This window comes from Hemitrygon akajei, unplaced genomic scaffold (assembly GCF_048418815.1).
Source record: "Hemitrygon akajei unplaced genomic scaffold, sHemAka1.3 Scf000050, whole genome shotgun sequence".
NCBI classification, from domain to species: Eukaryota; Metazoa; Chordata; class Chondrichthyes; order Myliobatiformes; family Dasyatidae; genus Hemitrygon; species Hemitrygon akajei.
This window is the reverse complement of record NW_027331936.1, coordinates 7,683,537-7,711,485: the sequence shown is the minus strand read 5'-3', so window position 1 is coordinate 7,711,485 and position 27,949 is coordinate 7,683,537. Positions and strand designations below refer to the sequence as shown.

Here is a 27,949-nt window from a genome sequence, read left to right as displayed (position 1 = left end):
TGACTGAGTGAACCCCTTCCCACAGTCTGAGCAGGTGAATGGCCGCTCCCCGGTGTGAACTCTCTGATGTACCTTCAGTTCAGATGACTGAGTGAATCCCTTTCCACAGTCTGAGCAGGTGAATGGCCTCTCGCCAGTGTGATTTCGCTGATGTACCCTCAGTTGGGATGAGCAAGGGAATCCCTTCCCACAATCTGAGCAGGTGAACGGCCTCTCCCCAGTGTGAACTGACCTGTGTACTCGTAGGTGGGCTGACAGTGTGAATCTCTTCCCACAATCTGAGCAGGTGAATGGCCGGTCTCCAGTGTGAACTCGCTGATGTATTTTCAGTTTAAATGACTGAGTGAATCCTTTCCCACAGACTGAGCAGGTGAATGGCCTCTCCCCAGTGTGAACTCGCTGATGTACCTTCAGTTCAGATGACGAAGTGAATCCCTTCCCACAGTCTGAGCAGGTAAATGGCCTCTCCCCAGTATGAACTCTCTGATGTGCCTTCAGGACAGATGACTGAGTGAATCCCTTCCCACAGTCTGAGCAGGTGAACGGCCTCTCCCCAGTGTGAACTCGCTGATGTACCTTCAGTTCAGATGACAGAATGAATCCCTTCCCACAGTCTGAGCAGGTGTATGGCCTCTCTCCAGTGTGAACTCTCTGATGTACCTTCAGATTAGATGACTGAGTGAATCCCTTCCCACACTCTGAGCAGGTGAACGGCCGCTCTCTGGTGTGAACTTGCTGGTGAGCCATTAGGTCAGATGACCGAGTGAATCCCTTCCCACAGTCTGAGCAGGTGAACGGCCGCTCCCCGGTGTGAACTCGCTGATGTACCTTCAGATGAGATGACTGAGTGAACCCCTTCCCACAGTCTGAGCAGGTGAATGGCCGCTCCCCGGTGTGAACTCGCTGATGAGCCATTAGGTCATATGACCGAGTGAATCCTTCCCCACAAATTCAGCAGATGACCAGCTTCTGCCCAGTGTGGTGTGAACTGACTGGTGTGTCCACAGGTGGAAAGACCGACTGAATCCCTTCCCACACACAGGATAGGTGAATGGCCTTGCCCCAGTGTCAACTTGGTGATGTCCCTTCAGATGAAATGTCCAACTGTATCTATTCCCACTGTCTGAGCAGATGAATGGGTTCCCCACCTGTTTGAAATGACGGGCGTGCCAGTCGGTCAGATGATTGAGTAAATCCCTCCCCACAGTCTGAGCAGGAAGGATGATTGTGTGAATCTCTTGCTCCTCTTCTTAAGTATCTGGACAGAGACAGCAAAACTGGTGTGTTGTGTTCGGGATTCCCGTAGACAAATTCCTTGTCATTTTTAACCTGTAAAAAGATTTACAAAATCCATCAATGGGTGTAGGACAACATTTCAGATGAAATCACTTGAGTTGTCAAGGTGTGATCTGACATCACACTGTTACAGTGAGGTTGAACCCAAGTTGGTGAGAGAAATCATCTCCTGACTGGGCACAGTGCTGGTATCTGGAATGATCATCAAACTGTCTGATGTTCTTCCTGTCTCTCTAAGAATGGGGCATTTCTGCCATCGCCAATCTGTGACTTGGCTCAGTTTGACTCTCTCCATTGGTATTATTCCCTGTTCCCACTGAGCTGCCTGGCCCCACAGTAACTGAAACACTCTCACCGAAAAAGCCGGCAGTGCATTCCATGCGCCCACCAGTCTCTGTGTAGAAAACTTACCCGACATCCCGTTGGTATCTATTTCCAAGCACCTGAAAACTCTGCTCCCTCGTGTTAGACATTTCAGCCCTGGGAAAAATCCTCTGGCTATCCACACGTTCAATACCCCTCATCATCTTATACACCTAAAAAAGTTCTAAACATAAACACAGAAATTATACATTGCTTTGAGGATTTGTTGGACGTATACAAAATGATGAGGGAGAAGATTGGGTAAATAAATGCAAGCAGCTTTTTCCACTGAGGTTGGGTGGGATGACAACCAGAGGTCAGGGGTAAGTGGGGAAGGTGAAAATTTAATGGGAACATGTGGAAAAGCTCTTTACTGAAATGGTTGTGAGAGTGTGGAATGAGATGCCAACACAAGTGGTGAATATGAGCTCGGTTTCACCATTTAAAAGAAGTTTGGATGGGAGCCTGGATGGTAGGGGTATGGATTTTTTATAAAAAGGGCCCAAAGGATATTGGGAACCAAATTCACCACAACCACAAACTGTTCCTGCCGCTACAATCCAGGAACCGGTACCACAGCAAAAGGACCAACAGGTTCCGGGACATCATCTTCCACCAGGCTATCAGACTGATTAATTGATCTCTATGCTTTCTTGACTGTCCTATATACAAACTAATTATTATAAATCAATTTCAATTACACATTGCACATTTAGACAGTAATGTAACGTAAATATTTCTACTCCTCATCCATATGAAGGATGTGCATAATAAAGTCAATTCAATTCACCATCTCCACTATCTGTTCTGTCTTTCTGGCTCCCATTCCCCCTACAACTTACTTAAACCATATCAGCCCCAACCCCCACTACCTCTAGTAAGCCTTACCACTAAGATATTAGTTGCCTGTTGTTCTGTTCCCCTAACTAACAAATCCACTTATCAGCCCTTTGACTTTCCTCCCCCCAACAGTTTCCAAAGTGTTCCACTTGTTGTTGTCCGGGCATGGCCATTGGAGTACTCTGCGATGGCTATTTAACCTCATTCTCCTTCCTGACTCTCACCCAGTTTCCGGTGTCCTGCACCTTGGGTGTAACTCACCTCTCTTCATGTCATATCTTTCACCCCCTCCTACTGCTGGATGATCTGGAATTCACCCATTTCAAGATCCAACACCTTAAAGTGCAGGGTTACAAGCTGAAGCTGGATGCACATCTTGTAGGTGAGGGCATCAGGGACACTGGTCTCCCCTCCTTCCCTCCAATATTCCCTCTAATTTGTAATAACCAGTGTGCACATGAATCTTGTACTGTGCATTTTTACCCAGTGACAACATGTGCACAGTGAATTATATATAGAGATATATTCATTTTCACAGCTGGCAAATCGCGGTCGATAGGAACTTTGATCTCCTCTGGGTTTGATCGAGTTCATCTGCACTCTCACACAACCTATGTAGCAGGCCTGTAATGGGTAATGAAGGATTTTCTCACCAAAGCTTTTGCATATTGTCTATATGTGGTTTGCTTGCTAAATTACACTTTAAAAAGTCAGATTTTCAAATATCACTCCACTTCTTCCCACTTGCAAATTCTCCAGCAACTTTTGCAACACCAGAATACACACAAGTATCACCAGTTTCTGTATTCCCCTGAAGCCTCCCCCAATGACTGACAGTGGTGAACTCAGTGATGGTAATGCCAATGAATATGAAGGGAAGGGCAGTAGTCTGTCTCATTGGAGCCTGGCACATTTGGGATGTGAAAGCTACTTGCTGCCCAGGACAAAGGTATTTGCCATCATTAAGTACCCAGAGAAAATGGGACAAAACATGTTCTCACGGGTAAAAATGTCCAGAACAAGAGGAGGTAGAACAAGCAACAGGCACAAAATGCTGGAGGAACTCAGCAGGTAAGGCAGCATCTATGGAAAAGAGTACTAATGCTGAATTCCTCCTTTTTTAATTAACCACCTTTTTTTTTGATCAACCAGTTTCCAAATACTTCTAATCTTTCACTTTTAACCACATCGTGCTGGTCTTATTCGTCCTCCTCCTCTGAACCCCATCTCTCTCTGGAGCCCCTGACTCAGGCTGGCAACACTTCGGTTTCTGACTCTGCACCATCGAAGATTCACTCGCTAGTCTGCTGTCAGGCTTAAGAGGTGCATTGAATTGCGAGACCGCAGGTTCTTTTACTGAGAGAGATCGAGAGAGAGAGAGAGAACGTCAAAACCACAGAGAGCTCATCGTCTTATTCACCCTGGAGAAAATCATGCAGGTGTATTAATTTCAGCCCAGGGCTGAAATGGCTAACACAAGGGGGAAGTAGGTACAGGGGAGGTGTCATTCATAAGTTTTTATAAGCAAAGAGTGGTGTGTGTGTGGAATGCACTGACAGCAACAGTGACAGAGCCGGATACAATAGGGTCTTTTAAGAGACTCTCAGATAGGTACATGGAGCTTAGGAAAATAGGTGGCTATGTGGTAGGGTAATTCTAAGCAGTTTCTAGAGTAAGTTACATGGTCGGCACAGCAATGTGGGCCAAAGCATCTGTAATGTGTTGTAGATTTCTATGTTTCTATGAAATTTACGGGAAATCTCCTATCCCATGGAGAGGTGACTAGTTGCAACCTGTCATCTCAGGGAGAGTGAGACGGGAACGGCAGGGATAGATTTTCATATACTGATATGGAACAGAAACATGGGCAGGGACAAGATGGGCCGAGTGGCGTTTCTTGTGTACATTGTGAGTGTGGTAGAGACAGTAAGTACCTGAGACACGGGATTTGACAAAGAACTGATTTATCTTTCACAGATCCACAATATTAAACACCAGTCTAGTTTAAGGCTAACATCGGTAGAACAGACTCCTCCAATGCTCAGTGACCAGGGTTCAGTCCCGGGTGCGATGAGCAGCCACAAGAACTGCAGAATCTGACAGTAACAGTCCCTCATAAACCTGCAGCTGCCTTCAGTCACCGTGATGGTTAAACATTTAACACGGAGCTGATTTGAACTTCCTCCCTGATGTAGGAGCGCTCAGACCGAAGATGGAAAAAAAGAAGGAAAAAAAAGATAATAAAGTTGTTTGCACAGTTAGGGATAAACAGAGAGGAAGAGGTGGAGAGTTTCTTAAATGCATCTATCTTAATGCTAGGAGCATTGTAAGAAAGGTAGATAATGTAGATGAGCTTAGAGCATGGATTGATAACTGGAAATATGATGTTGTATTTATTAGAGAAACATGGTAGCAGGAGGGGTGTGATTGGCAACTAAATATTCCTGGATTTCATTGCTTCAGGTGTGATAGAATTGGAGGGGCAGGAGTTGCATTGCTTGTCTGAGAAAATATTACAGCAGTGCTTTGACAGGATAGATTACAGGGCTCGTCTAGGGAGCCTTTTTTGGTGGAATTGAGGAATGGGAAAGGTGTAGTGACACTTATAGAGTGGTATCATAGACCACCTAATCGGGAGCGAGAATTGGAGGAGCAAATTTGTAAGGAGATAGCAGATACTTGTAGTAAGCACAAGGTTGTGATTGTGGGAGATTTTAATATTCCACACATAGAAACATAAAACATAGATGCAGGAGTAGGCCAAAGTGAATAACGTCACATTTATCCACATTAAATTGCATCTGCCTTGAATTTGCCCACTCACCTAACCTAGCCAAGTCACCCTGGATCCTCTTAGCATCCTCCTCACAGCTAACACTGCCGCCCAGCTTCGTGTCATCCACAATCTTGGAGATCCTGCATTTAATTGCCTCGTCTAAATCATTAATATATATTGTAAACAACTGGGGTCCCAGCACTGATCCTTGCAGTACCCCACTGCTGACTGCTTGCCAATCTGAAAAGATCCTGTTTATTCCCACTCTTTGCTTCCTGTTTGCCAACCAATTCTCTATCCACATCAATACCATACCCCCAATACCGTGTGCTCAAGTTAGCACACTAATCTCCTGTGTGGGACCTTGTCAAAAGCCTTTTGAAAATCCAAATATACCACATCTACTGGTTTTCCCCATCCACTCCACTAGTTACATCTTCAAAAAATTCTATTAAGATTCATCAGACATGATTTTCCTTTCACAAATCCACGCTGATTTTGTCGGATGATTTGACCTCTTTCCAAATGTGCTATTATCACATCTTTGATAACCGACTCTAGCACGTTCCCCACAGCCAATGTCAGGCTAACCCATCTATAATTCCCCGGTTTCTCTCTCCCTCCTTTTTTAAAAAGTGGGGTCACATTAGCCACCTTCCAATCCTCAGGAACTAATCCAGAATCTAAGGAGTTTTGAAAAATTATCAGTAATGCATCCACTATTTCTTGAGCTACTTCCTTAAGCACTCTGGGATGAAGACCATCTTGCCCTGGGGATTTATCTGCCTTTAATCCCTTCAATTTACCTAACACCACTTCCCTACTAACATGTATTTCCCTCAGTTCCTCCATCTCAGTCCCCTACTATTTCCAGAAGATTATTTATGTCCTCCTTAGTGAAGACAGAACCAAAGTTTGTTATTCACTTGGTCTGCCATATCCTTGTCCCCCATGATAAATTCACCTGTTTCCGACTGTAAGCGACCTACATTTGTCTTAACCAATCTTTTTCTTTTCACATATCTATAAAAGATTTACAGTCAGTTTTTATGTTCTCTGCCAGCTTTCTTTTATAATCTTTTTTCCCTTTCCTAATTAGGCCCTTTGACCTCCTCTGCTGGACTCTGAATTTCTCCCAGTTCTCAGTTATGCCACTTTTTCTGGCTAATTTACTATCCCTAATTTCCCTTGTCAGCCACGGGTGCACTACCTTCCCTGGTTTATTCTTTTGCCAAATTGGGATGAACACTTGTTGTAGTTCATCCATGCAATCTTTAAATGCTTGTCATTGCATATCCACCATTAACCCTTTAAGTATCATTTGCCAGTCTAGCTTAGCTAATTCACGTCTCATACCTTCAAAGTTACCCTTCTTTAAGTTCAGAACCTTTGTTTCTGAATTAACTATGTCACTCTCCATCTTAATGAAGAATTCCACCATATTATGGTCACTCTTACACAAGGGGCCTCGCATGACAAGATTGCTAATTAACCCTTCCTCATTGCTCAATACCCAGTCTAGAATGGCCTGCTCTCTAGTTGGTTCCTCGACATGTTGGTTCAGAAAACCATCCCGCACACGTTCTCAGAAATCCTCTTCCTCAGCACCCTTACCAATTTGATTCACCCAATCTATATGTATATTGAAGTCACCCATTATAACTGCTGTTCCTTTTTTGCACGCATTTCTAATTTCCTGTTTAATGCCATCCCCAACTTCACTACTACTGTTAGGTGGCCTGTACACAAATTCCACCAGTGTTTTATGCCCCTTAGTGTTACACAGCTCTACCCATATCGATTCCACATCCTCCAGGCTAATCCTTCCTTTCTATTGCGTTAATCTCTTCTCTAATCAGCAACGCTATCCCACCTCCTTTTCTTTCCTGTCTATCCCTCCTGAATATTGAATATCCCTGGATGTTGAGCTCCCATCCTTGGTCACCCTGGAGCCATGTCTCTGTGATCCCAACTATATCATATTCATTAATAACTATCTGCACATTCAATTCATCCACCTTATTACGAATGCTCCTTGCATTGACACACAAAACCTTCAGGCTTGTTTTTACAACACTCTTAGCCCTTATACAATTATGTTGAAAAGTGGCCCTTTTTGATTTTTGTCCCTGGATTTGACTGCCTGCCACTTTTACTTTTCACCTTACGACATTTTGCTTCTACTCTCATTTTACACCCCTCTGTCTCTCTGCACTTGTTCCTATCCCCCTGCCACATTAGCTTAAATCCTCCTGAACAGCAGTAGCAAATGCTCCCCCTAGGACTAGCAGGAGGGACAGCCCTCAGTGATTCCTGTGTATGCACCCTGGAAGCCTCAAGAAATGATAGTGATCATGAATCAGGCCCCAGAGAGAAAAGAAAAACCAGCACAGTTTGCTCAGTGTGTCCACAGTACTACACAAATGTTTAATGTGACTCCTCAAGATTTATTCGGTCTCTGCTGCATGATTCTCTCAGCTGCTGAGGGATGGAAATGGAAGGCAGAATTGAGATACGAAACCTATCAGGAGTTACAGGCGAGAAACCATAATGAGAATGAACAGACAGACCAGATTATTCAAGCCTTGGAAAGGGCTCTCCAGCAACCTGTAAACATCACTAAAGTACCTGAATGCAAACCTAAGCCTGGGGAATTGGGACCAGACTGTTGAGAGCGATTTGTGGCCTGCTACGGCACCTTCACAGGAGACCAAGCCTTTAATGATGGGAATCTGTCCCCCCAGTTCAATGCCCTACTGCTCCAATGCTTACCAACTAAGTTAGCCAACATGATTAAAACAAATAATATGGATTGTCCTGACAATGATCGAAATCGAATGCGACGAGCTTTGACATATCATTTGGACCCAACTTTCGAATCCCGATCAACCCCGATGGGAAATAATATTAAAGCTGAATATGCTCAGCGGGAAGAAGGACGCGAGCGGGCTATATCTGAGGAACAGAAATGGGAGCAAAAACCTACCAAAGGACAGGTGGGGGCAACAACCCGTTTAGAAACTGACAAGAAGATGATTCCAACCATGTGTGCCAACCCTCAGGAAGAGCCCAATGTAATATTGCAAGTTGCTGGAAATCCAGTTCCATTTATGATTGATATGAGGGCAACCACAACCACTCTCGATCAGGAAATAGTATCGGAAAAGGGATTCCAGCTATCAGACGTTATAATCACTCTGTCAGGGTTCGAAGGCATGGAACGTACGTATTCACGTACCCAGCCACTGCAGGTGGATTTCCAGGGGAGCCAGTGTGAGGTTTCATTTACAGTCACCACCAGACAGGGGGTGTAATCTAGCATGGAGAGACTTGCTCTGTCTGTTGGAAATCGAGATTCTTTGCACAGACAATGCTGTCACCCTTGACAGGTGAACAACCGGCAGCTTCCCCAGTTTCCGACCCCCAAGTGGAGAGCACTTAATTTGGACTCCACTCCTTCTGCCAGCAGCCGACCCTCAAGTGACTCTGTGCTTTGACCCTACAGGGTGCGCCACAGAGGAAAGCCAATATTATGCACCCCTCGACGGACAGAAGTTCCCAGTCACGGTGATTAGACAGGTTAAAGGATGAGACGGTATTGCATTACTGGCCGAATTTCCAGATTTCCTTTGGTGACAGACAGAACTGGTAGTTCCCCATACCACCATTAGGGTTTGCACTGGGTTCAAGCCAAAGAGCCCAGGGTTCCTGGCATACACCCTAACGAAACAAGTCTCCAGCACCGAGGGAGACTGGCAAGACATGGCCTTGGGTCTAGTCCAATACGGGAGGGAGTCTGAGGTGAAGACGGGATATCTGGTAAGACAACCTTTTAATATTGACCGATCCCAAGATGCTGTACCCCATCTCTGTGCAATTTCAGGCCAAGAAGTCTGTCGCACCAACTGCCCCCTGTCTGGATCACCACAAAAGAAGGTCAGACTCTCCCATCCATTTAACAATATCCCCTCAATCCCGAGGCAACGTTTTCTGAGGATGGAAGCTCTTTTGTGGATCCAGCAGGAAAAGGATGCGATAGTGACGGACAGTGAAGTAATTGAGCAGGCCTCTTTTGAAGCAGCTGTCTCCGCCCAGAAGGCTGAGCTGTTTGTTCTGACTCGTGCCTGTATCCCAGCAACAGACTAAAGTGGGAACATTTACACAGACTCCCGTTATGCATTTGGAATTGTACATGACTATGGGGTTCTCTGGGAACATGGGGATTCCTGACTTCCTCTGGCCACCCCATTAGTAATGCCACCTTTGTAAACAACTTACTCACCACTCTACAGCTACCTCAAGTTTTGTTCTTCTCAGGGGGACACCTCTGAGGAGGAGTGAAAACTGTGGTCCCAGATGGGGTGCCAAAGACCCCGACCTAGCTTTTTGGATCTCCCCAGTGGGACAGATTTGTGTTCCTACAGAGTTTTTACCAATATTGGTCGATTAGATACATAATTGTACACACCTGGGAAAGGAGGGAATGGTTGGTAACCTGTACCCTGCACATCAGGTATGACTCCCTTGCCAGGTGGACATTTTTGTGTCTACAAGTTGATTTTATTGAATTGCCTAGAGTACATTGCTATAGATACTGCTTAGATATTATAGATGTGTTTAGTAGATGGGTTGAAGCTGTTCCAACTACCAATAATACTGTTATGACTGTTGTGAAGGTATTTTTACGGGAAATAATTCCCAGGTATGGCCTGCCAGAGATGCTGAGCTCTGACAATGACCCACACTTTGTGATGAAAGTAAACAAAGGCGTACGTAATGAACTAGCTATCAAGCAACAATTCCACTGTGTACACCACCCTCGGGCCGCTGGCACAGTGGAGAGAGCCAATGGCACTCTGAAGAGTAAACTGGCCAGACTAACAGTGGAGACTGGACTCACTTGGTTGAAGGTCCTTCCGTTACCCAGTTCCACATGAGGGTTACCCCACAGGGGAAAACAGGGTTGTGACCAGCTGAAATCATTTATGGACGGCCCATGAGGACACCCTGGGGACTAAGACCTTGTGTATCATTGCTCTCAGAAAGTCTACCAGCAAAATTGGATATTCATACGCGAGGGGAAGACATGGGGAAATATATATGCCAACTAACCAAGATTTTCCAAGCATACATTCGCAGGTATGACAGGCTGACAAGGAAGAGAACTACTCCGCACCATGGAACCTGGGATTTTTTTTCCTGATGAAGAACTGGGATTAAGGGAATCTTGGACCTCGGTGGAGAGGACCATATCAGGTGTTACCGACCACCCCCACAGCTGTGAAAGTGAAGGGGCAATCTCGGTAGATATATCATTAGGCGCTAAACATGTTACTGAAGGAACTGAGTAGAAGGTCTCTCTCAGACTAATGGAAAATGTATTGGTTGTTAGTGGTGTTCTTGTTTATGTCTTTGAGAGGGCTCACCCCAGCATCCGGGGGCCCCCATGTTAACACATTTCCGTCTTTCTGTCATACCTATACCAAACAGGTAGAACTAGGGGCCTGCTGGGTTTGTGCTGAAATACCACAGCATGGTAAATCTATGGTTCCAATGTCAGTAATCCTGCTCAATCAGAGTGAGGAACTCTCAGCCTGGGCTTTCTCAAATAACATCCGGGGAAGTGAGATGAGGACCTGTGGTCCAGTCAGAGATGACTGTGGCTGTCAGTGTTTTGAGGGATGGTGTCTCAGGCCCCCATCAAACTGAACTTCCTACACTGGGAAACATGCATCCTGGCCATACTTGCAGGTGCCCAGCAGCCGAGAGGAACAACTGAGACTGATTGATTTTGGATGATTACTTTTCTCTCCTATGGAGTAGCCAGGAATTCACGAGAGATAATCAATTTGGATACAGCACTTGAGGAGCTGGCCACAATACTGCAGGGGCCCTGACAGAAACACAGGCCCAAGTAACAGAAATATCCACTGAAATGATTGCAATCTGGCAAACAGTCATATAGAATCGTACAGCTTTAGAGTTTATCCCAGCTGAGAAAGAGGGAACCTGTGCTGTTATTGACACAGAATGCTGCACCTATATCCCTGAGGAATCTACTAACATTACACCCCTCTCCAAGCACACTGCAAAGGAGATTGACAGCATCAAGAAAGTAGGGCAGGATTTACACGGGTTCACTGAAGGGTCGAAATGGTGATCTTTGAAGGCCTGTTTGGTAATATGTGGGGCATGATACTGCATTATGTCCTAATAGTTGTACACATCTCTGTTACAATTACTGTTATACACTGTCTTTACCAACTGATAAGTCAATGCTGTCGTCAGTTGCTTTCTCTGTAAAAAGTTACTGCATTGTTGATAATGTAATGATCAAACGGAGGGAAGGATGAAGTCTGTAAAATGGCTAACACTTCGTTAAACAATAGCAGCCTGTTTTTCTGAAAGAAACTGCTGATGATCAACCGATGTGCTGAGCCATGTTTCTTCTTGCGGGTAGCTAGCTAGGGTTTCAAGATGCTTATCTCCTTGCGCATTCACATGTAGAGATAGGACAGCTTCAGTCTGTTCTGTGTGTGTAAACCATTTGTAAACTATTTTGTAGTTTGTCTTTAGGGGCTCCAGCCTGTCATGTAGTAAATATCTTTGGCTCCAGCCTGTCTTGTGTGGGGGTATCTGGATGGATATATCTGTGGTGTAAGGGGAATTGTTAGTCAGTTAGTGGATTGGGTGGGAACAGTCACAGACTGTTCCTGTTTGAGGGATTAACTAAGTAAGCCCCGGGTGCTTGGAATAAAGAGTTTGTACCGTACGGTCTGTGAGTGAATTTATCCGGATTCGACTTCCACAGAATAGGAGTGGTTTTAAAGGGCTGTGCTGCTGGAAGCTCATTACCAGACCTGGAGTGATTGCAACTGGGTCTGACAGAGGCGTAACTGGTTGTTCTGGGCACATTCAGTCTCACTCCAACTATTTCCCACCTTCCCTTATACAGGTATGTAATGTCTAAAGGAGCAGTGTTTGAGTAAATGAGACTCACCAAACTTTCTCCTGACTGAGTCAATGGAATCTCTGAGTCTCTTGAGGCAGAGCTGTTCTCTCCAGTTAAAGCTCTCAGTCCTCAGGCTGGTTCACTTGTTGCTGTTCCCTCATCTTCAGCCGTGGTTTGCTTCTAGTTGGGGTTTTTCTTTTTTATAAACCTCTCACCGCAGGTCTAACTTTAACCAGGGAGACAATGAAGTACAATAACAATAAAAAGGAGAACCAAACATTTCTGGTTAATGTTACTAAAAACAAAATGTTGAAGGCTGATATAATGATCTCAGTAAACATTTTTTTATTGTCACTATTGTCAATATGGGATAAGGAGGAGCCATCATTCAGTCAGGAACAGAATTAGGTGATTCGATCCATCTGGTCCACCCCACCATTTAACCACAGCTGATTTTCATTCCAACACCATATTCCTGCCTTCCTCCTGTAACCCTGAGCTACTCAGCAATCATCAATATGTTAATCTCTGTCATAAATATACCCAAATGGCAGCTTCATCCAACCTCTGTGGCAACAAATTCCACAGATCAGACATCTTCTGGCCAACTTTTTTTCTCCACTCAGTTTTAAAGGGAAGCTTCTTTATTCCGAGACTGTGCTGTCAGATCACAGTCTAATGGAAACATCCTCTCCATGTCCACTGTACCCAGGCTTTTCAGCATTTGGTAGGTTTACTTAACCAAACATCCCCCACCACCCTCACCGTCCCTCTGAACTCCATTGAGCACAGGTCCAAAACAATCAAATGCTCCTCATACATAATGCCGAACATTCCTGAGATTATTCTTGTAAACCTTGTTCACAACAACTGTACTGAACACATTTCTAGGAATAACAAACTAATTGGCACCAGGGTAATTTGCAAGGAAAGGTTGTGGTTACTTTATTGTTCAACTATCACAGAGTGAGCCATTTCCACTTCCACATTAAAACCGGTACATTTCAGGAAACATAAACCAATCCAGAGTGAATGTAATAAAAAGAAATTGGAATTACCAAACTGCTCAGCATGTAAGGAACAGCTGTGGGGAGAGGAACAATCTTTACAATTCAGGTTAATAACATTTTGTCAGGATGACTTCAAAAATTTTCAGTTTTTAGTGCAGATCTCCAGCAACTTGAGATTCTGCCTGATTTCCACCACTTTATCCAGATTTGACTTCCACAAAATGCGAGTGACTTTAAAGGGCTGGGCTGCTGGAAGCACATTACCAGACCTGGTGTGATTGCAACTGTGTCTGACAGAGGCATAAATGGTTCTTCTGGGCACATTCAGTCTCACCAACTATTTCCCACCTTCTATTGTACAGGTATGTAATGTATAAAGGATCAGAGTTTGAGTAAATGAGACTCACCAAACTTCCTCCTCACTGACTCACTGGGAACTCCAAGTCAGCTGATTCAGAGTTGTTCTCTCCAGTTCATGCTCTCAGTCCTCGGGCCAGTTCACTTGTTGCTATTCCCACATCTTTAGCCATGGTTTGCTTCTAGTTGGGGTTTTTCTTCCAATAAACCTCTCACCGCAGGTCTAACATTAACCAGAGAGATAATGAAGCACATAACAATGAAAAGGAGAACCAAACATTTCTGCTCAATGTTACTAAGAACAAAACCCACTGAAATTTAAACGTTGAAGCCAAATATAATAATCTCAGTGAACAATCTTTTATTGCCCCTCACACATCACAAAACAATATGGGATAAGAAGGAGCCATCATTCTGTCATGGTAATACATAAGACACAGGAACAGGATTAGGTGATTTGATCCATCTGGGCTATAAACGTGCAGGAGCAATGTGTGGTTAAGTGCCATGCTCAAGGATACAACGCACTGCCTGGCCTGAGGCTCAAACTCATGACCTTCAGATTGCTAAACCACTCGGCCACATACACATCACAGAAACCACTCTCCCCCCTAGACTTCCCAGTCCCTCGGTGAAGCAGGCAGTGAAATCAAAGATCCCCAAAACCTGGGATGTTCTCCTTTCTCACGCACCCCAGTCCGGGAGAAGACACAACAGCCAGAAAGCTCAAGGACAAATGTGAGCAGCCTCAGGAAATGAGGCGAGTTGGGGGAAGTTAACAGGACTCAGTGACCAACGTCAGATCCCCCAACACAACATAGAGGAAGCATCCTGACCCATCCGGGGACTCTGAGCACACACCACGTCATCTTGCATCACAAAGTGAAGGGTAGGGCAGATCTGCAGTAAACAGCCTCACGTGACCTGTTGGTGGGTCTCCCATTTCAACTCTGCGGAAATAGACTGCTTGGGCTCCAGGTTTGGATCATTCAATGCAGATTAAGCAAAGTCTACACATTTTTGACCAGCCCGGATAATCGGAAAATAAATGAGTAATTGGTCCTCAGTTTGGGGCTCACGGCCCACATCGGAACACCCTGCTTGGGATCGGTCTCAATACTCACCGATGGGAACGCGATATCTTCGGCCCACAGACAGTGATCCCGACCCCTAGCTCCCCCACCCAGGAGGTGAGGACCCTTCCCTCGATCCTACAGATGATGCACTTCAGCACTGAGCGGAAAAGAAAACACCGCCCGGCCGGAGACAGTGAACATGCGCAAAGTGAGTGTCACATCATCCAGAGGGCAGGGCCTCGGAAACAGATGCACAGGTGCTGCCCATCTGCTGTTAAATGGGAGGGGCAAACGGGATCACGTGACCAGTCGGGTCTCCCACCCCAGGCAGAGTTTTCCAGCTACCCACCGTTCTGTGTAAAGAAACAAACATGCTGCTTACATCTCCTCTCACCTTAAATATATTAGACATTTCAACCCCCAGGAAAAATAGATTGTCTGTCCACTCAGAATCAGAATCAGGTTTATTATCACCGGTGTGTGTCATGAAATTTGAAAACCGTGCAGCAGCAGTTCAATGCAATACATATTATAGAAGGAAAAAAAAACAAAATAATAAAAATAAACAACTAAATCATTTATAGTGTATCTGGGACCATTACTCTTTGTGATTTTGATAAATGACCTGGATGAGGAAGTGGAGGGATGGGTTAGCAAGTTTGCTGATGACACAAAGGTTGGGGGAGTTGTGGATAGTGTGGAGGGCTATCAGAGCTTACAGCGGGACATTGATAGGATGCAAAAATGGGCTGAAAAGTGGCAGATGGAGTTCAACCAAGATAAGTGTGAAGTGGTTCATTTTGTTAGGTCAAACATGATGGCAGAATATAACATTAATGGTAAGACTCTTGGCAGTGTGGAGGATCAGAGGGATCCTGGGGTCCCAGTCCATAGGACACTCAAAGTTGCTACGCAGGTTGACTCTGTGGTTAAGAAGCCATATGATACATTGACCTTCATCAATCGTGGGATTGAATTTAGGAGCCAAGAGGTAATGTTGCAGCTATATGTGATGCTGGTCACACCCCACTGTGCTCAATTCTGGTTGCCTCACTACACGAAGCATGTGGAAACCATAGAAATGGTGCAGAGGATATTTACACAGATGTTGCCTGGATTGGGGAGCATGCCTTATTAGAATAGTTTGAGTGAACTCGGCCTTTTCTACTTGGAGCAACGGAGGATGAAAGGTGACCTGATAGAAGTGTATAAGATGATGAGGCATTGATCGTGTGGATAGTCAGAGACTTTTTCCCAGGTCTGAAATGGTTATGAAAAGACAGCACAGGTTTAAGGTGCTGGGGAGTAGTTGCAGAGGAAATGTTATGGATAAGTTTTTTTACTCAGAGAGTGGTGAGTGTGTGGAATTGGCTACCAGCAACGGTGGTAGAGGTGGGTAGAATATGGTCTTTTGGATAGGTACTTGGAGACACTGGAGAAAAATAAAGAAATTCTAGCTTAGAAAAATAGAGGGCTATGGGTAACCATAGTAATTCCTAAGGTATGGACATGTTGGCACAACTTTGTGGGCCGAAGGTTTTGTATTGTGCTGTAGGTTTTCTATGTTTCTGTGAATAAATAAAAAATCGTGCAACAAACAGAAATACTATATATTTTAAATGTGAGGTAGTGTTCAAGGGTTCAATATCCATTTAGCAATCGGATGGCAGAGGGGAAGAAACTGTTCCTGAATCACTGAGTGTGAGCCTTCAGACTTCTGCACCTCCTTACCTGCTGGTAACATTGAGAAAACCACATGCCCTGGGTGCTGGAGGTCCTTGCTAATGGACGCTGCCTTTCTGAGACATGGCTTCTAATCCTCTGTTAATCTTATAAACGTCTATCCAGTCTCACCCCAGCCGGCAAGGCTCCGGAGAAAACGACACAATTTTGTCCAACCTCTCGTTATAGCTCAGGCCCTCTAATCCAGGCAATATCCAGGTAAACCTTTCTGCGCCCACTCCAAAGCCCCGATATCCTTCCGAGAATGGGAGCGACCAGAACTGTATGAAACACTCCAGATGTGGTCTATCTAGTTTTATAAAGCTGCAACGCAACTTCCCGACTTTTGAACTCAATGCTTCAACTAATAAAGACAACCATGCCATTTGCCTTCTTAACCACCCGATCAATCTGTGCTGTCTCTTTCAGGGAGCGATGAACTTGGAGTCTAAGATCCCTCTGATTATCAACACTGTTCATGGTTTTGCATTTAACAGTGTACTGTCTCATACATTCGACCTACCGAGCTGCCAAGATGATCATCACTAATCAAATCTCACCGAGATTTCTCAGGTCCTGTTGAATTTATTGCCAAGTGCACAAGTACGGGAAGGTACAGGTACAGAGAAACACTGACTTGTGGCAGCATCAAAGGCAAGTATATTCAGATAACACACGGGACACAAATTATACAATTCTTTGTCAGTAACAAGATAGAAACATGTTTTACTTCCTCCGGCTAATAGGACCAGAACAACAGGGGCTGAGCAGCGGCTCATCTCAGACGGTTCGGTGTGAAGGTCTCACAACCCGGACCGACCCCGGCAGATTCTGTGAAGGAAGCGAGGCGAGGCCGCCAGTTCGGGAAAGTTCATCCCCTCCCCCTTCAGGTTTCACCGATCTCCTTGTGTTTCTCTCTCCCTTCCCCACCCCCACCTTTTATTCTCCAGTCCTGCCGAAGGGTTTCGGCCGCTAATGTCGACTGTTCTCTTTTCCTGGATTCTGCCCGGCCTACTGAGTTCCTCCAGCATTTTGTGCGCGTTGCTCGCATTTCCAGCATCTGCAGATTTTCTCTTGTTTGAGTTCGGGAAAGTTAACTCACTACTCAACGTCAGACCTCCCCGCTCGCGACCGGCTTCAATACTCACCGAAGGAAATTGTTGATGTCGCCCCGCAGAGAATAATCCGTCTCCGGCTCCCCGTCCAAGGGGGTGAGGACCCCCTCCCGATCCCGATCCCGATCCCGAACCCGGACCCGCCGCTGACCCACTTCCACAAAGAACGAAAAAAACATCACTGCCTGGCTCGGGCCTGTGCGCACGCGCAATGTGCTTCTTTTTGCGTCACAGGCGGTGGGCGGGGCCACGGAAACAACCCCGCAAATGCTGCCGATCTGCGGTAAAACATCATCACGTTTCGCTGGAGGGTCTCCCATGTGACCGGTAACTGTTGCTCGCCCTTCACATATTGCCCTACCTACCGCCACATTTCCCACATTATTTCATTATTTCCCTATATCATTTCCATACGTATTTAGATTTTCCGTCCATATCTTCCTCGATCCCTTTCCCTCCAGCCCCACGTCACAGAGTTCTCAGAGTTATAGTTTCGATTCACTTCCCATCCCGACACACAATTCAGACCCACACAGAAAATGAGCAGGTTTCTTTTAAATCCGTCAACACACACAACATGCTGGTGGAACGCAGCAGGTCAGACAGCATCTATAGGGAGAAGCACTGCCGACGCTTCGGGCCGAGACCCTTCGACAGTCCTGAAACGTTCCGAAACGTGGACAGCGCTTCTCCCTATAGATGCTGCCTAACCTGCTGCGTTCCACCGGCATTTTGTGTGTGTTGCTTGAATTTCCAGCATCTGCAAATTTCCTCGTGTTTGTCATTTAAATCAGTCTATGTTCATAAACACTCATTTCTATTCACATTCCTCTGGCCTCACTGGACAGGAACACTGAAACATTAAGTGAGAAACAACAGGAAGAGGCCATTCGGCCCCTCCAACCATCAGCAAGATGGAGGCTACTCTCCCATCTCAGCCACATGCTTCTACCGATCCTCATTTTCTCGATCCCTTGTGTCTCCACAAATCTGCCAGCCTCTGTTTTATGTGAGGACGATCACCGAGTCATCACCGCCCTCTGTGGTGTGGATTTACAGACATTCACCACCCTCGGCGTGGAGACATTTCCCCTCATCTCAGTCCCGACATTTTCACTGCCATCATATTTGACCTACCAAAATAAACCACTTCACACTTACCTGGGCTGAACTCCATCTGCCACTTCTCAGCCCTGTTCTGCATCCTATCAATGTCCTGCTGTAAACTCTGACAGCCATCCACACTATCCACAAAACATCCAACCTTTGTGTCATCAGCAAACTTACCAACCCATCCCTCCACTTCTTCATCCAGGTCATTTAAAAAATCACAAATCGGTAAGGGTCCCAGAACAGATCCCTGAGACACTCCACTGGTCACCGGCCTCCATGCAGAATATGACCCGTCTACAACCATTCGTTGCCTTCAGTGGGCAAGCCAGTTCTGGATCCACAAAGCAATGTTCCCTTGGATCCCATGCCTCCTTACTTAGTAAGCCTTTCATGGGTTACCTTATCAAATGCCTTGCTGAAATCCATATACACTACATCGACTGTTCTTCCTTCATCAATGTGCTCAGTCATATCGTCAAAAAATTCAATCGGGCTCGTAAGGCACGACCTGTCCTTGACAAAGTCATGCTGACTATTACTAGTCATATTATACCTCTCCAAGTGTTCATAAATTCTGCCTCTCAGGAACTTCTCCATCAACTTACCAACCACTGAGGTAAGAATCACTGGTCTATAATTTCCTGGGCTATCTCTATACCCTTTCTTGAATAAAGGAACAACATCCGCAACCCTCCAATCCTCCGGAAACTCTCTGGTCCCCATTGATGATGCAACGATGATTGCCAGAGGCTCAGCAATCTCCCCCCTCGTCCCCCACAGTAGTCCGGGGTACATCTCATCCAGTCCCGGCGACTTATCCAACTTGATGCTTTCCAAAAGCTGCAGCACATCCTCTTTCTTAATATCTACATGCTCAAGCTTTTCAGTCTGCTGCAAGTCATCACTACAATCACTAAGATCCTTTTCCATAGTGAATACTGAAGTAAAGTATACATTAGGTACCTCTGCTCTTTCCACCGGTTCAATACACACTTTCCCACTCTCACACTTGATATTTCAGGGTGAAAGGTGAAATACTCTTGGGGAATCTGAAGGGGGATTCTTCACTCAGAGGTTGGTGCGAGTGTGGCATGAGCTGCCAGTGGAAGTGGTGGATGTGGGTTCAAGTTAGACACTAAAGAGAAATTTGGGTAAGGACATGGATGGGAGGTGTATGCGGGTAGTTGGTAGTAAAAACAAAAACGGGTCGGTATTGACTAGAAGGGCCGAAATGCCTGTTTCAGTGCTGCTGGGCTCTGTGACTCTAATAATATTCTGATTTGTAATTTCCACAGTCAGTGCTTTGCTGCTAATTACCGAAACCGGTAATTTATAGAATGGGTGTAGAGGCTGCCCAGTGACTGTTCCTGTGTTCACCCCAACCCCTTACTGTCTTCCCTCTCTGCCCCATCCTCCCTCTCACCGTGACATTGGACATACGTTCAGGGTGAAAGTGAATTATTTTGGGGAATATGAAGGGGGATTCTTCACTCAGAGGTTGGTGAGAGTGTAGAATGAGCTGCCAGTGGAAGTGGAGGATGTGGGTTTGATTTAGACACTAAAGAGGAATTTGGGTGAGGACGTGGATGGGAGGTGTATGCAGGCTCTGGTGCAGGTAGTTGGAACTAGGCAGTAACAACAAAACAGGTCAGTATTGACTAGAAGGGCCGAAGGGCCTGTTTCATTGCTGCTACTCTCTGTGACTCTAATGGTAATTTCCACATTAGTACTTTGCTGTTTATGACTGAACCCAGACATTTACCCAACCAAGAATTGAAAGACTCTTGGCTGGCTACAGAAAGCGTTTACAAGCTGTGATACTTGCCAAAGGAGGTGTTACTAAGTACTGACCATGCAGGGTGCACAAACTTTTGCTTTGGGCCCTTTTCCTTTTTTGTTATTTTGAAACTGTAAAGGATGGAAATTAAAATGTAATCTTGCTTAAAATATTAAAGAAATGTGTCATCTTTGACTTTATGCCTTTTGGAAATCAGGTCATCTTTTACTTGCTGAGCTATTCACAGTAACAGAAATTTTGACCAGGGGTGCCCAAACCTTTGCATGCCACTGCTGGACTAAGTGTGTAAATGTAGGACGGGACCACGTTGGGGAAAAAATGTGCTCGGTTTTCTAAAATTGACTCCTTCCACCTGAGGCCACGGACATATCAATCACCCCTCCTATATATTTTTATCAAAACATGAAGAGGATTCAGCACTCCATGTGTGTATATGCAATTTCGATAAGAAATACAGACCAGAACACGTACATGAGAGGCCAACTCAGAAAAATGAATCATCACTCTGGAAGAAAACATGAACCAGTGGAATGAGTATGACCCTCCATGTGAGACATCCCAACAATCTGAGCAGACGAGACGGTGACAAATGAGCCCTGAATAAGGACGTTCACTCCCAATGTCATTCTTCCGCAGCCAGAGATCTGAGGGGCGAAGAACATCTCAGACTGAACTGCAGTCAGCTCAACTTCTTCAGGAAATTCAAGGGACACCTCTTCACCCAGATTGATGACAATTTGGAACCCATCACCACAGGGAGAGTGAGAGGTGAACAACAGGGGAGGATTTGAAAGATCTGTTGTGGAACAGAATCAGGTCCAGCCGGCCTGAGTTGACTCTCTACTGTACACTAGGTGTGTTATAAATTCACTAAGTACCAGAGACAGTGTTTAAAGTAGAGCTGATTTATTTGTCACAGATCTAGTCCCATTAAAGGTGAATATGCAGCAGAAGAAACTCCTTCTCTGCCCAGTGACCAGGGTGCAGAACTGGGTGTGGTGAGCAGCAGCGATAAATGCAGAGTTCAGCACTGACAACTGCTACGAAGGATGAACAGCTCTGATGGGCAGAAGGGTGCAGAGTTGCCCATGTCCCCCCCCGGGGAGAATCACAAACTGTTACTGTTACCACGCTGCTAATGAGAGAGAAAGAGAGACAAAGGGAAAACATACTGGGACTGGAACATCTGCTTCAGATAAGGGAGAGATAACACCGGGAGAGAGAGACGTGACCCACCATATTATGACTCCTGTAAGACTTATGGCTCTGGAGACGGCTGTTTACTTGGTACCATTCTGTTAATTAAAATTCCTCAGTGGACAGCCGGAGTGGGCTGGTTTGATGGGCTAAGCCATTCAAAATTGATTGACACCTGAGACCCAGTGAGTAGGGATAAAAGTGAGGCCTGGGGAGACACACCAGGAGGCACACTAGTGAGCACTGCTTGAGTGTTGGAACCCACGAGAAGGTGTGGGGCATCGGGGACCGAACAAAGGATCGGTCAGTTGAACTCAGTTTATAGCAGGGCTGGTGGGGGCTTGTGTGTGTGTCCACCCTTGCCTGGGTGACGAGTCCACCACAGAAGAACGGTCTAGCTAAAGGACAGAGGGGTCATACCTGAATGGCCACAACACATCGACGGATCAAGAATGTAAAGGAAGGTTTGACTGACTGTTGTTATCACTGTTCGCTCGCTCTCTCTCTCCAATGATTAAAACACAAGAACCAACAACTACCTCAGCACGTATGAACTGAACTGAACTTTATATTCACATAGATAGATAGATAGATACTTTATTCATCCCCATGGGGAAATTCAACATTTTTTCCAATGTCCCATACACTTGTTGTAGCAAAAACTCATTACATACAATACTTAACTCAGTAATAATATATGCATCTAAAATCACTAACTCAAAAAAGCATTAACAATAGCTTTAGAAAAAGTTCTTAAGTCCTGGCAGCTGAATTGTAAAGCCTAATGGCATTGGGGAGTATTGACCTCTTCATCCTGTCTGAGGAGCATATGACAATTCATTATCCCCTAGACATCGATAGAGCTTGTTTATTATTGATTATTATTATATCCACACTTTTAGGTTTAGTATTGCTAACATGTATTATCTATATATTTGCATTGTTGATATTGATTTGTATATTTTTACTAATAAACACTGTTTGAAAATAGTACCACCAGACTCCAAAGGATTCTTCTATCTTTGCTGGTCAGACACCCAGTTACGGAGTACGTAACACAACCACTCTCGACATTGCATTCAGCAACGGTGATGGACAAATATCCAGCATGCAGCTCATTGAAACTTTCTCCCCAGTGTGAACCCGGTAGTGTGTCACAAGTGTAACACGCTGTAAGGTTTCACTGCTGATGCAGTGGACTCTCTGCAATGTTTCACTGCTGAGGTAATGGCTTCTCTGCAGCAGCAGTGTTTAGGGTAAGACTAGAGATAACAGGGTTTTGGAGTGCTGGGCTATCCAATGACAGAAATGTTCTTCCTTGTGAGTCTGGAAGCGAGACTTTTGTGGTCTTTTGCTGGGGAGAGATGAGAAGAAGAGAGAGTGGGCCCTTTTTCTTTCTTTTTCATTACTTCCCTAACCATCTAGTCAAAGTATGAATTATACATCTTAGTCGTTTAATCACATGTTGTGTATCGTTTGTTACTGCGGGTGTACTGATTTGTAACAGGGGATACATCACACAGCATCCACCCAAACAAGATTTCTTAAGTTTGGCTGGGCTGGGGGGTTAACACCCCCTATATTTAGCTGCTAGCCGAAGCAAGAGTTGCATAGGGTTAGATTACTGAGTGAATTGCTTCTGAAATACACAGCAGGTGAACGGTCTCTCCCCAGTGTGAACTCAATGCTGCACATTAGGTTGATTTTGCTGAAGGAATATCTTCCCAAAGTCTGAGCATGAGATCGGTCTGTCCCCAGTGTGAACTCGCTGGTGTCTCTGCAGTTGAGATGTCCGAGTGAATCCCTTCCCACACACTGAAGCCTGAATTATGCTTCACCGTGTAAGCTACGCCGTACGCTCTGCGTAGCCATGTACCCGACGTGGCACCCTAGGCCATACCGTATGCCATAGCCTAATGCGCACCTTACGAAAAAGTAACTGTGCGTCACAGACCGCGAGAACTGTAATCGGTCTGCTTGTTAGCAGCACATTTCCTCCGAGGGATTTCCTGTTGCTTCGAAGTTGGAAAATGGAGGAGAGGAGAGGTTAAGTGAGGAAGTCAGAAAATATCTACATTTCTAGGACTCTTCATTGGTATACTATAAAGTCTTGCAAATGACATGAAATTTGTGCAAAGAAATTTCCACAAACATCGGTTTGGACGTCACGGACTGCACAAAGAAATGGAAAAACTTCTCTCTTTTCTGCGCTGCAGTAATTTCAATAAAAGTAACTCTTGTTCAACATCAATTAGCTCCAACTCCAACAAGATGTACTCAGCAGTCGCCATCGTTCCCAACTCCACTCGAGACAATTCAACACAGTGCCATAGAACCTCAACACCAACTAGCGGTTTGCCAGAGCAACGCAGACACACAAACTCACAAGTAAAAATGCACACAACGGTAGAGGCCACTTGCGTGGGCTACTGTGTATGCTACACTGTAGCGTCTACACAGAGGGATAATTCAGGCTTGAGTCTGCCTCTCCCCAGTGTGAACTCGCTGGTGACTCTGTAGGTGGGATGACTGAGTGAATCCCTTCCCACAGTCTAAGCAGGTGAATGGCCTCTCTCCAGTGTGAAGTCGCTGATGCACCTTCAGTTGAGATGACTTAGTGAATCCCTTCCCACAGTCTGAACAGGTGAATGGCCGCTCCCCTGTGTGAACTCGCTGGTGTGCCAATAGGTGGGATGACTGAGTGAATCGCTTCCCACAGTCTGAGCATGTGAATGGCCGCTCCCCTGTGTGAACTCGCTGATGTATCTTCAGTTGGGATGAGTAGGTGAATCCCTTCCCACAGTCTGAGCATCTGAACGGCTGTTCCCCAGTGTGAACTCGCTGATGTATCTTCAGTTGGGATGAGTAGGTGAATCCCTTCCCACAGTCTGAGCATGTGAACGGCCGTTCCCCAGTGTGAACTCTCTGATGTACCTTCAGGTCAGGTGAACAAGTGAATCCCATCCCACAGACGGAGCAGGTGAACGGCCGCTCCCCAGTGTGAACTCGCTGGTGAGCCATTAGGGTGGATGACTGAGTGAATCCCTTCCCACACACTGAGCAGTTGAATGGCCACTCCCCAGTGTGAACTGACTGGTGTCTCAGTAGCTGCGATGACAAAGTGAATCCCTCCCCACAGTATGAGCAGGTGAACGGCCTCTCCCCAGTGTGAACTCGCTGATGTACCTTCAGTTTAGATGACAGAGTGAATCCCTTCCCACAGACTGAGCAGGTGAACGGCCTCTCCCCAGTGTGAACTCTCTGATGTACCTTCACTTGAGATGACCGAGTGAATCCCTTACCACAGTCTGAACAGGTGAATGGTCTCTCTCCAGTGTGAATTCGCTGGTGTGCCAATAGGTTGGATGACCGAGTGAATCCCTTACCACAGTCTGAGCATGTGAACGGCCGCTCCCCAGTGTGAGCTCGCTGATGAGCCATTAGGAGAGATGACTGAGTGAATCCCTTCCCACAGTCTGAGCAGGTGAACGGCCGCTCCCCAGTGTGAACTGACTGGTGTCTCAGTAGCTGCGATGACAAAGTGAATCCCTCCCCACAGTATGAGCAGGTGAAAGGCCACTCCCCAGTGTGAACTGACCTGTGTGCTTGTAGCTGGGCTGACTGAGTGAATCCTTTCCCACAGTCCAAGCAGGTAAATGGTCTCTCCCCAGTGTGAACTCTCTGATGTAGCTTCAGTTTAGATGACTTCGTGAATCCCTTCCCACAGTCTGAGCAGGTGAACGGCCACTCCTCAGTGTGGACTTGCTGGTGAACCATTTGGTCAGATGACCGAGTAAAACCTTCCACACAAACTCAGTAAATGACCAGCCTTTGCCCCAGTGTGAACTAACTGGTGTGTCCACAGGTGGGAAGACCAACTGAATCCTTTCTCACACACAGAACGGGTGGATGGCCTTGTCCCAGTGTGAACTTATTGATGTCCCTTCAGTTGAAATGTCCATCTGAATCCATTCCCACTGTCTGAGCAGATGAATGGGCACCCCCTACCCGTTCAAAATGACAGGTTTGCCAGTCGATCAGATGATAGAGTGAATCCCTCTCCACAGTCTGAGCAGGAATGATGATCGAGTGAATCGCTTGCTCCACTTCTTAAATATCTGGACAGAGACAGCAAAACTGGTGTGTTGTGTTTTAGATTCCCGTAGAGAAATTCCTTGTGATTTGTAACCTGTAAAAAGATATACAAAATCCATTAGAGGGTGTAGGACAACATTTCAGATGAGATCACTGAGTTGTCAAGGTGTGATCTGACATCACACTGTTACAGTGAGGTTCAACACAAGTTGGAGAGAGAGATCATCTTCTAACTGGGCACAATGCAGGTATCTGGAATGACCCTCAAACTCTCTGATGCTCTTCCTGTCTCTATAAGAATGGAGCATTTCTGCCATCTCCAATCTGTGACCTGGCTCAGTTTGACTCTCTCCATTGGTATTATTCCCTGTTCCCACTGAGCTGCATGGGTCCCTGGCCCCACAGTAACTGAAACACGCTCACCAAAAAAGCCAGCAGTGCATTCCACACATTTCAGCCCTGGGAAAACAAACCTCTGGCTATGCACACGATCAATGCCCCTCATCATCTTATACACCTAAAAAAGGCTCTAAACATAAACAAGGAAATTATACATTGCTTTGAGAATTTGTCAGAAGTCTACAAAATCATGAGGGAGAAGATTGGGTAAATAAATGCAAGCAGCTTTTTCCACTGAGTTTGGGTGACAACTAGACGGCATGGGTAAGTGGGGAAGGTGAAAATTTAACGGGAACATTTGGAAAAGCTCTTTACTGAAATGGTTGTGAGAGTGTGGAATGAGATGCCAGCACAAGTGGTGAATATGAGCTCGGTTTCACCATTTAAAAGAAGTTTGGATGGGAGCCTGGATAGTAAAGGATATTGGGGACTCAGTTCACCACAACCACAAACTGTTCCTGCTGCTACCATCCAGGAAACGGTACCACAGCAAAAGGAGCAACAGGCTCCGGGACATCACCTTCCACCAGGCCATCAGACTGATTAATTGATTTCTGTTTCCTTGACTGTCCTATGTACAAACTAAATATCATAAGTTAATTTCAATTACACATTGCACATTTAGACAGTAATGTAAATATTTCTACTCCTCATCCATATGAAGGATATTTGTAATAAAGTCAATTCAATTCAATTCACCCTCTCCACTATCTGTTCTGTCAATCTAGCTCCCATTCCCCCTACAACTTATTTAAACCACATCACCCCCCCCCCCCCCGCACTACCTCTAGCAAGCCTTATCACTGGGATATTAGTTGCCTGTTGGTCTGTTCCCCTAACTAACAAATCTCCTATCACCCCTTTGACTTTCCTCTGTCAGGTAATTGCCCCCAACAGTGTCTAAAGTGGTCCACCTGCTGTTGTGCGGGATAGCAACAAAGTACTCTGCGATGGCTATTTAACCTCATTCACCTGCCTGACTCTCACACTGTTTCCTGTGTCCTGCACCTTGGGTGTAACTCACCTCTCTTCATGTCATATCTATCACCCCCTCCAACTGCTGGATGATCCAAAATTCATCCATTTCAAGTTCCAACTCGTTAAAGTGCCGGGTTACAAGCTGCAGCTGGATGCACATCTTGTAGGTGAGGGCATCAGGGACACTGGAGGTCTCCCCTCCTTCCCTCCAATATCCCCTCTAATTTGTAATATCCAGTGTGCAGATAAATATTGTACTGTGCATTTTTTACCCAGTGACAAGATGTGCACAATGAATTTTATATAGAGAGGTATTCATTTTCACAGCTAGCAAATCACGGTCAATAGGAACTTTGATCTCCTCTGGGTTCGTAATGGGTAATGAAGGATTTTCTCACCAAAGCTTTTGCACATTGTCCATATGTGATTTGCTTGCTAAACTATGCTTTAAAAAGTCTGATTTCCAAATATCACTTCACTTCTTCCCACTTGCAAATTCTCCAGCAACTTTTGCATCACCACAATACACACAGGTAACACCAGTTTCTGTATTCTACATAATTATTCCCCCTGAACCCTCCCCCAATGACTGACGGTGGTGAACTCAGTGAATGCAATGCCAATGAATATGAAGGGAAGGGCAGTAGTCTGTCTCATTGGAGTCTGGCACATTTGTGATCTGAAAGCTACTTGTTGCCCAGGGCAAAAGTGTTTGATATCACTAGGTACCTAGACAGAATTGGACAAAACATGTTCTCACCGCTAGAAAAGTCCATTACAAGAACACACACAAAATGCTGGAGGAACTCAGCAGGCCAGGCATCATCTATGGAACAGAGTACTAATGCTGAGTTCCGCCGGC

At 45.5% G+C, this 27,949-nt stretch overlaps 1 long non-coding RNA gene across 1 annotated transcript; it reads right to left on the bottom strand.

Annotated features, from left to right (window-relative positions):
* Nucleotides 1-723: 723 nt before the first annotated feature.
* On the bottom strand, nt 724-17,662 carry LOC140721080 (uncharacterized). The gene is made up of 4 exons (XR_012097315.1): nt 17,541-17,662; nt 13,645-13,817; nt 12,276-12,453; nt 724-1,329 (listed from the first exon to the last, which is right to left on the bottom strand). It is a non-coding gene; the product is annotated as an uncharacterized lncRNA (long non-coding RNA).
* Nucleotides 17,663-27,949: the final 10,287 nt, after the last annotated feature.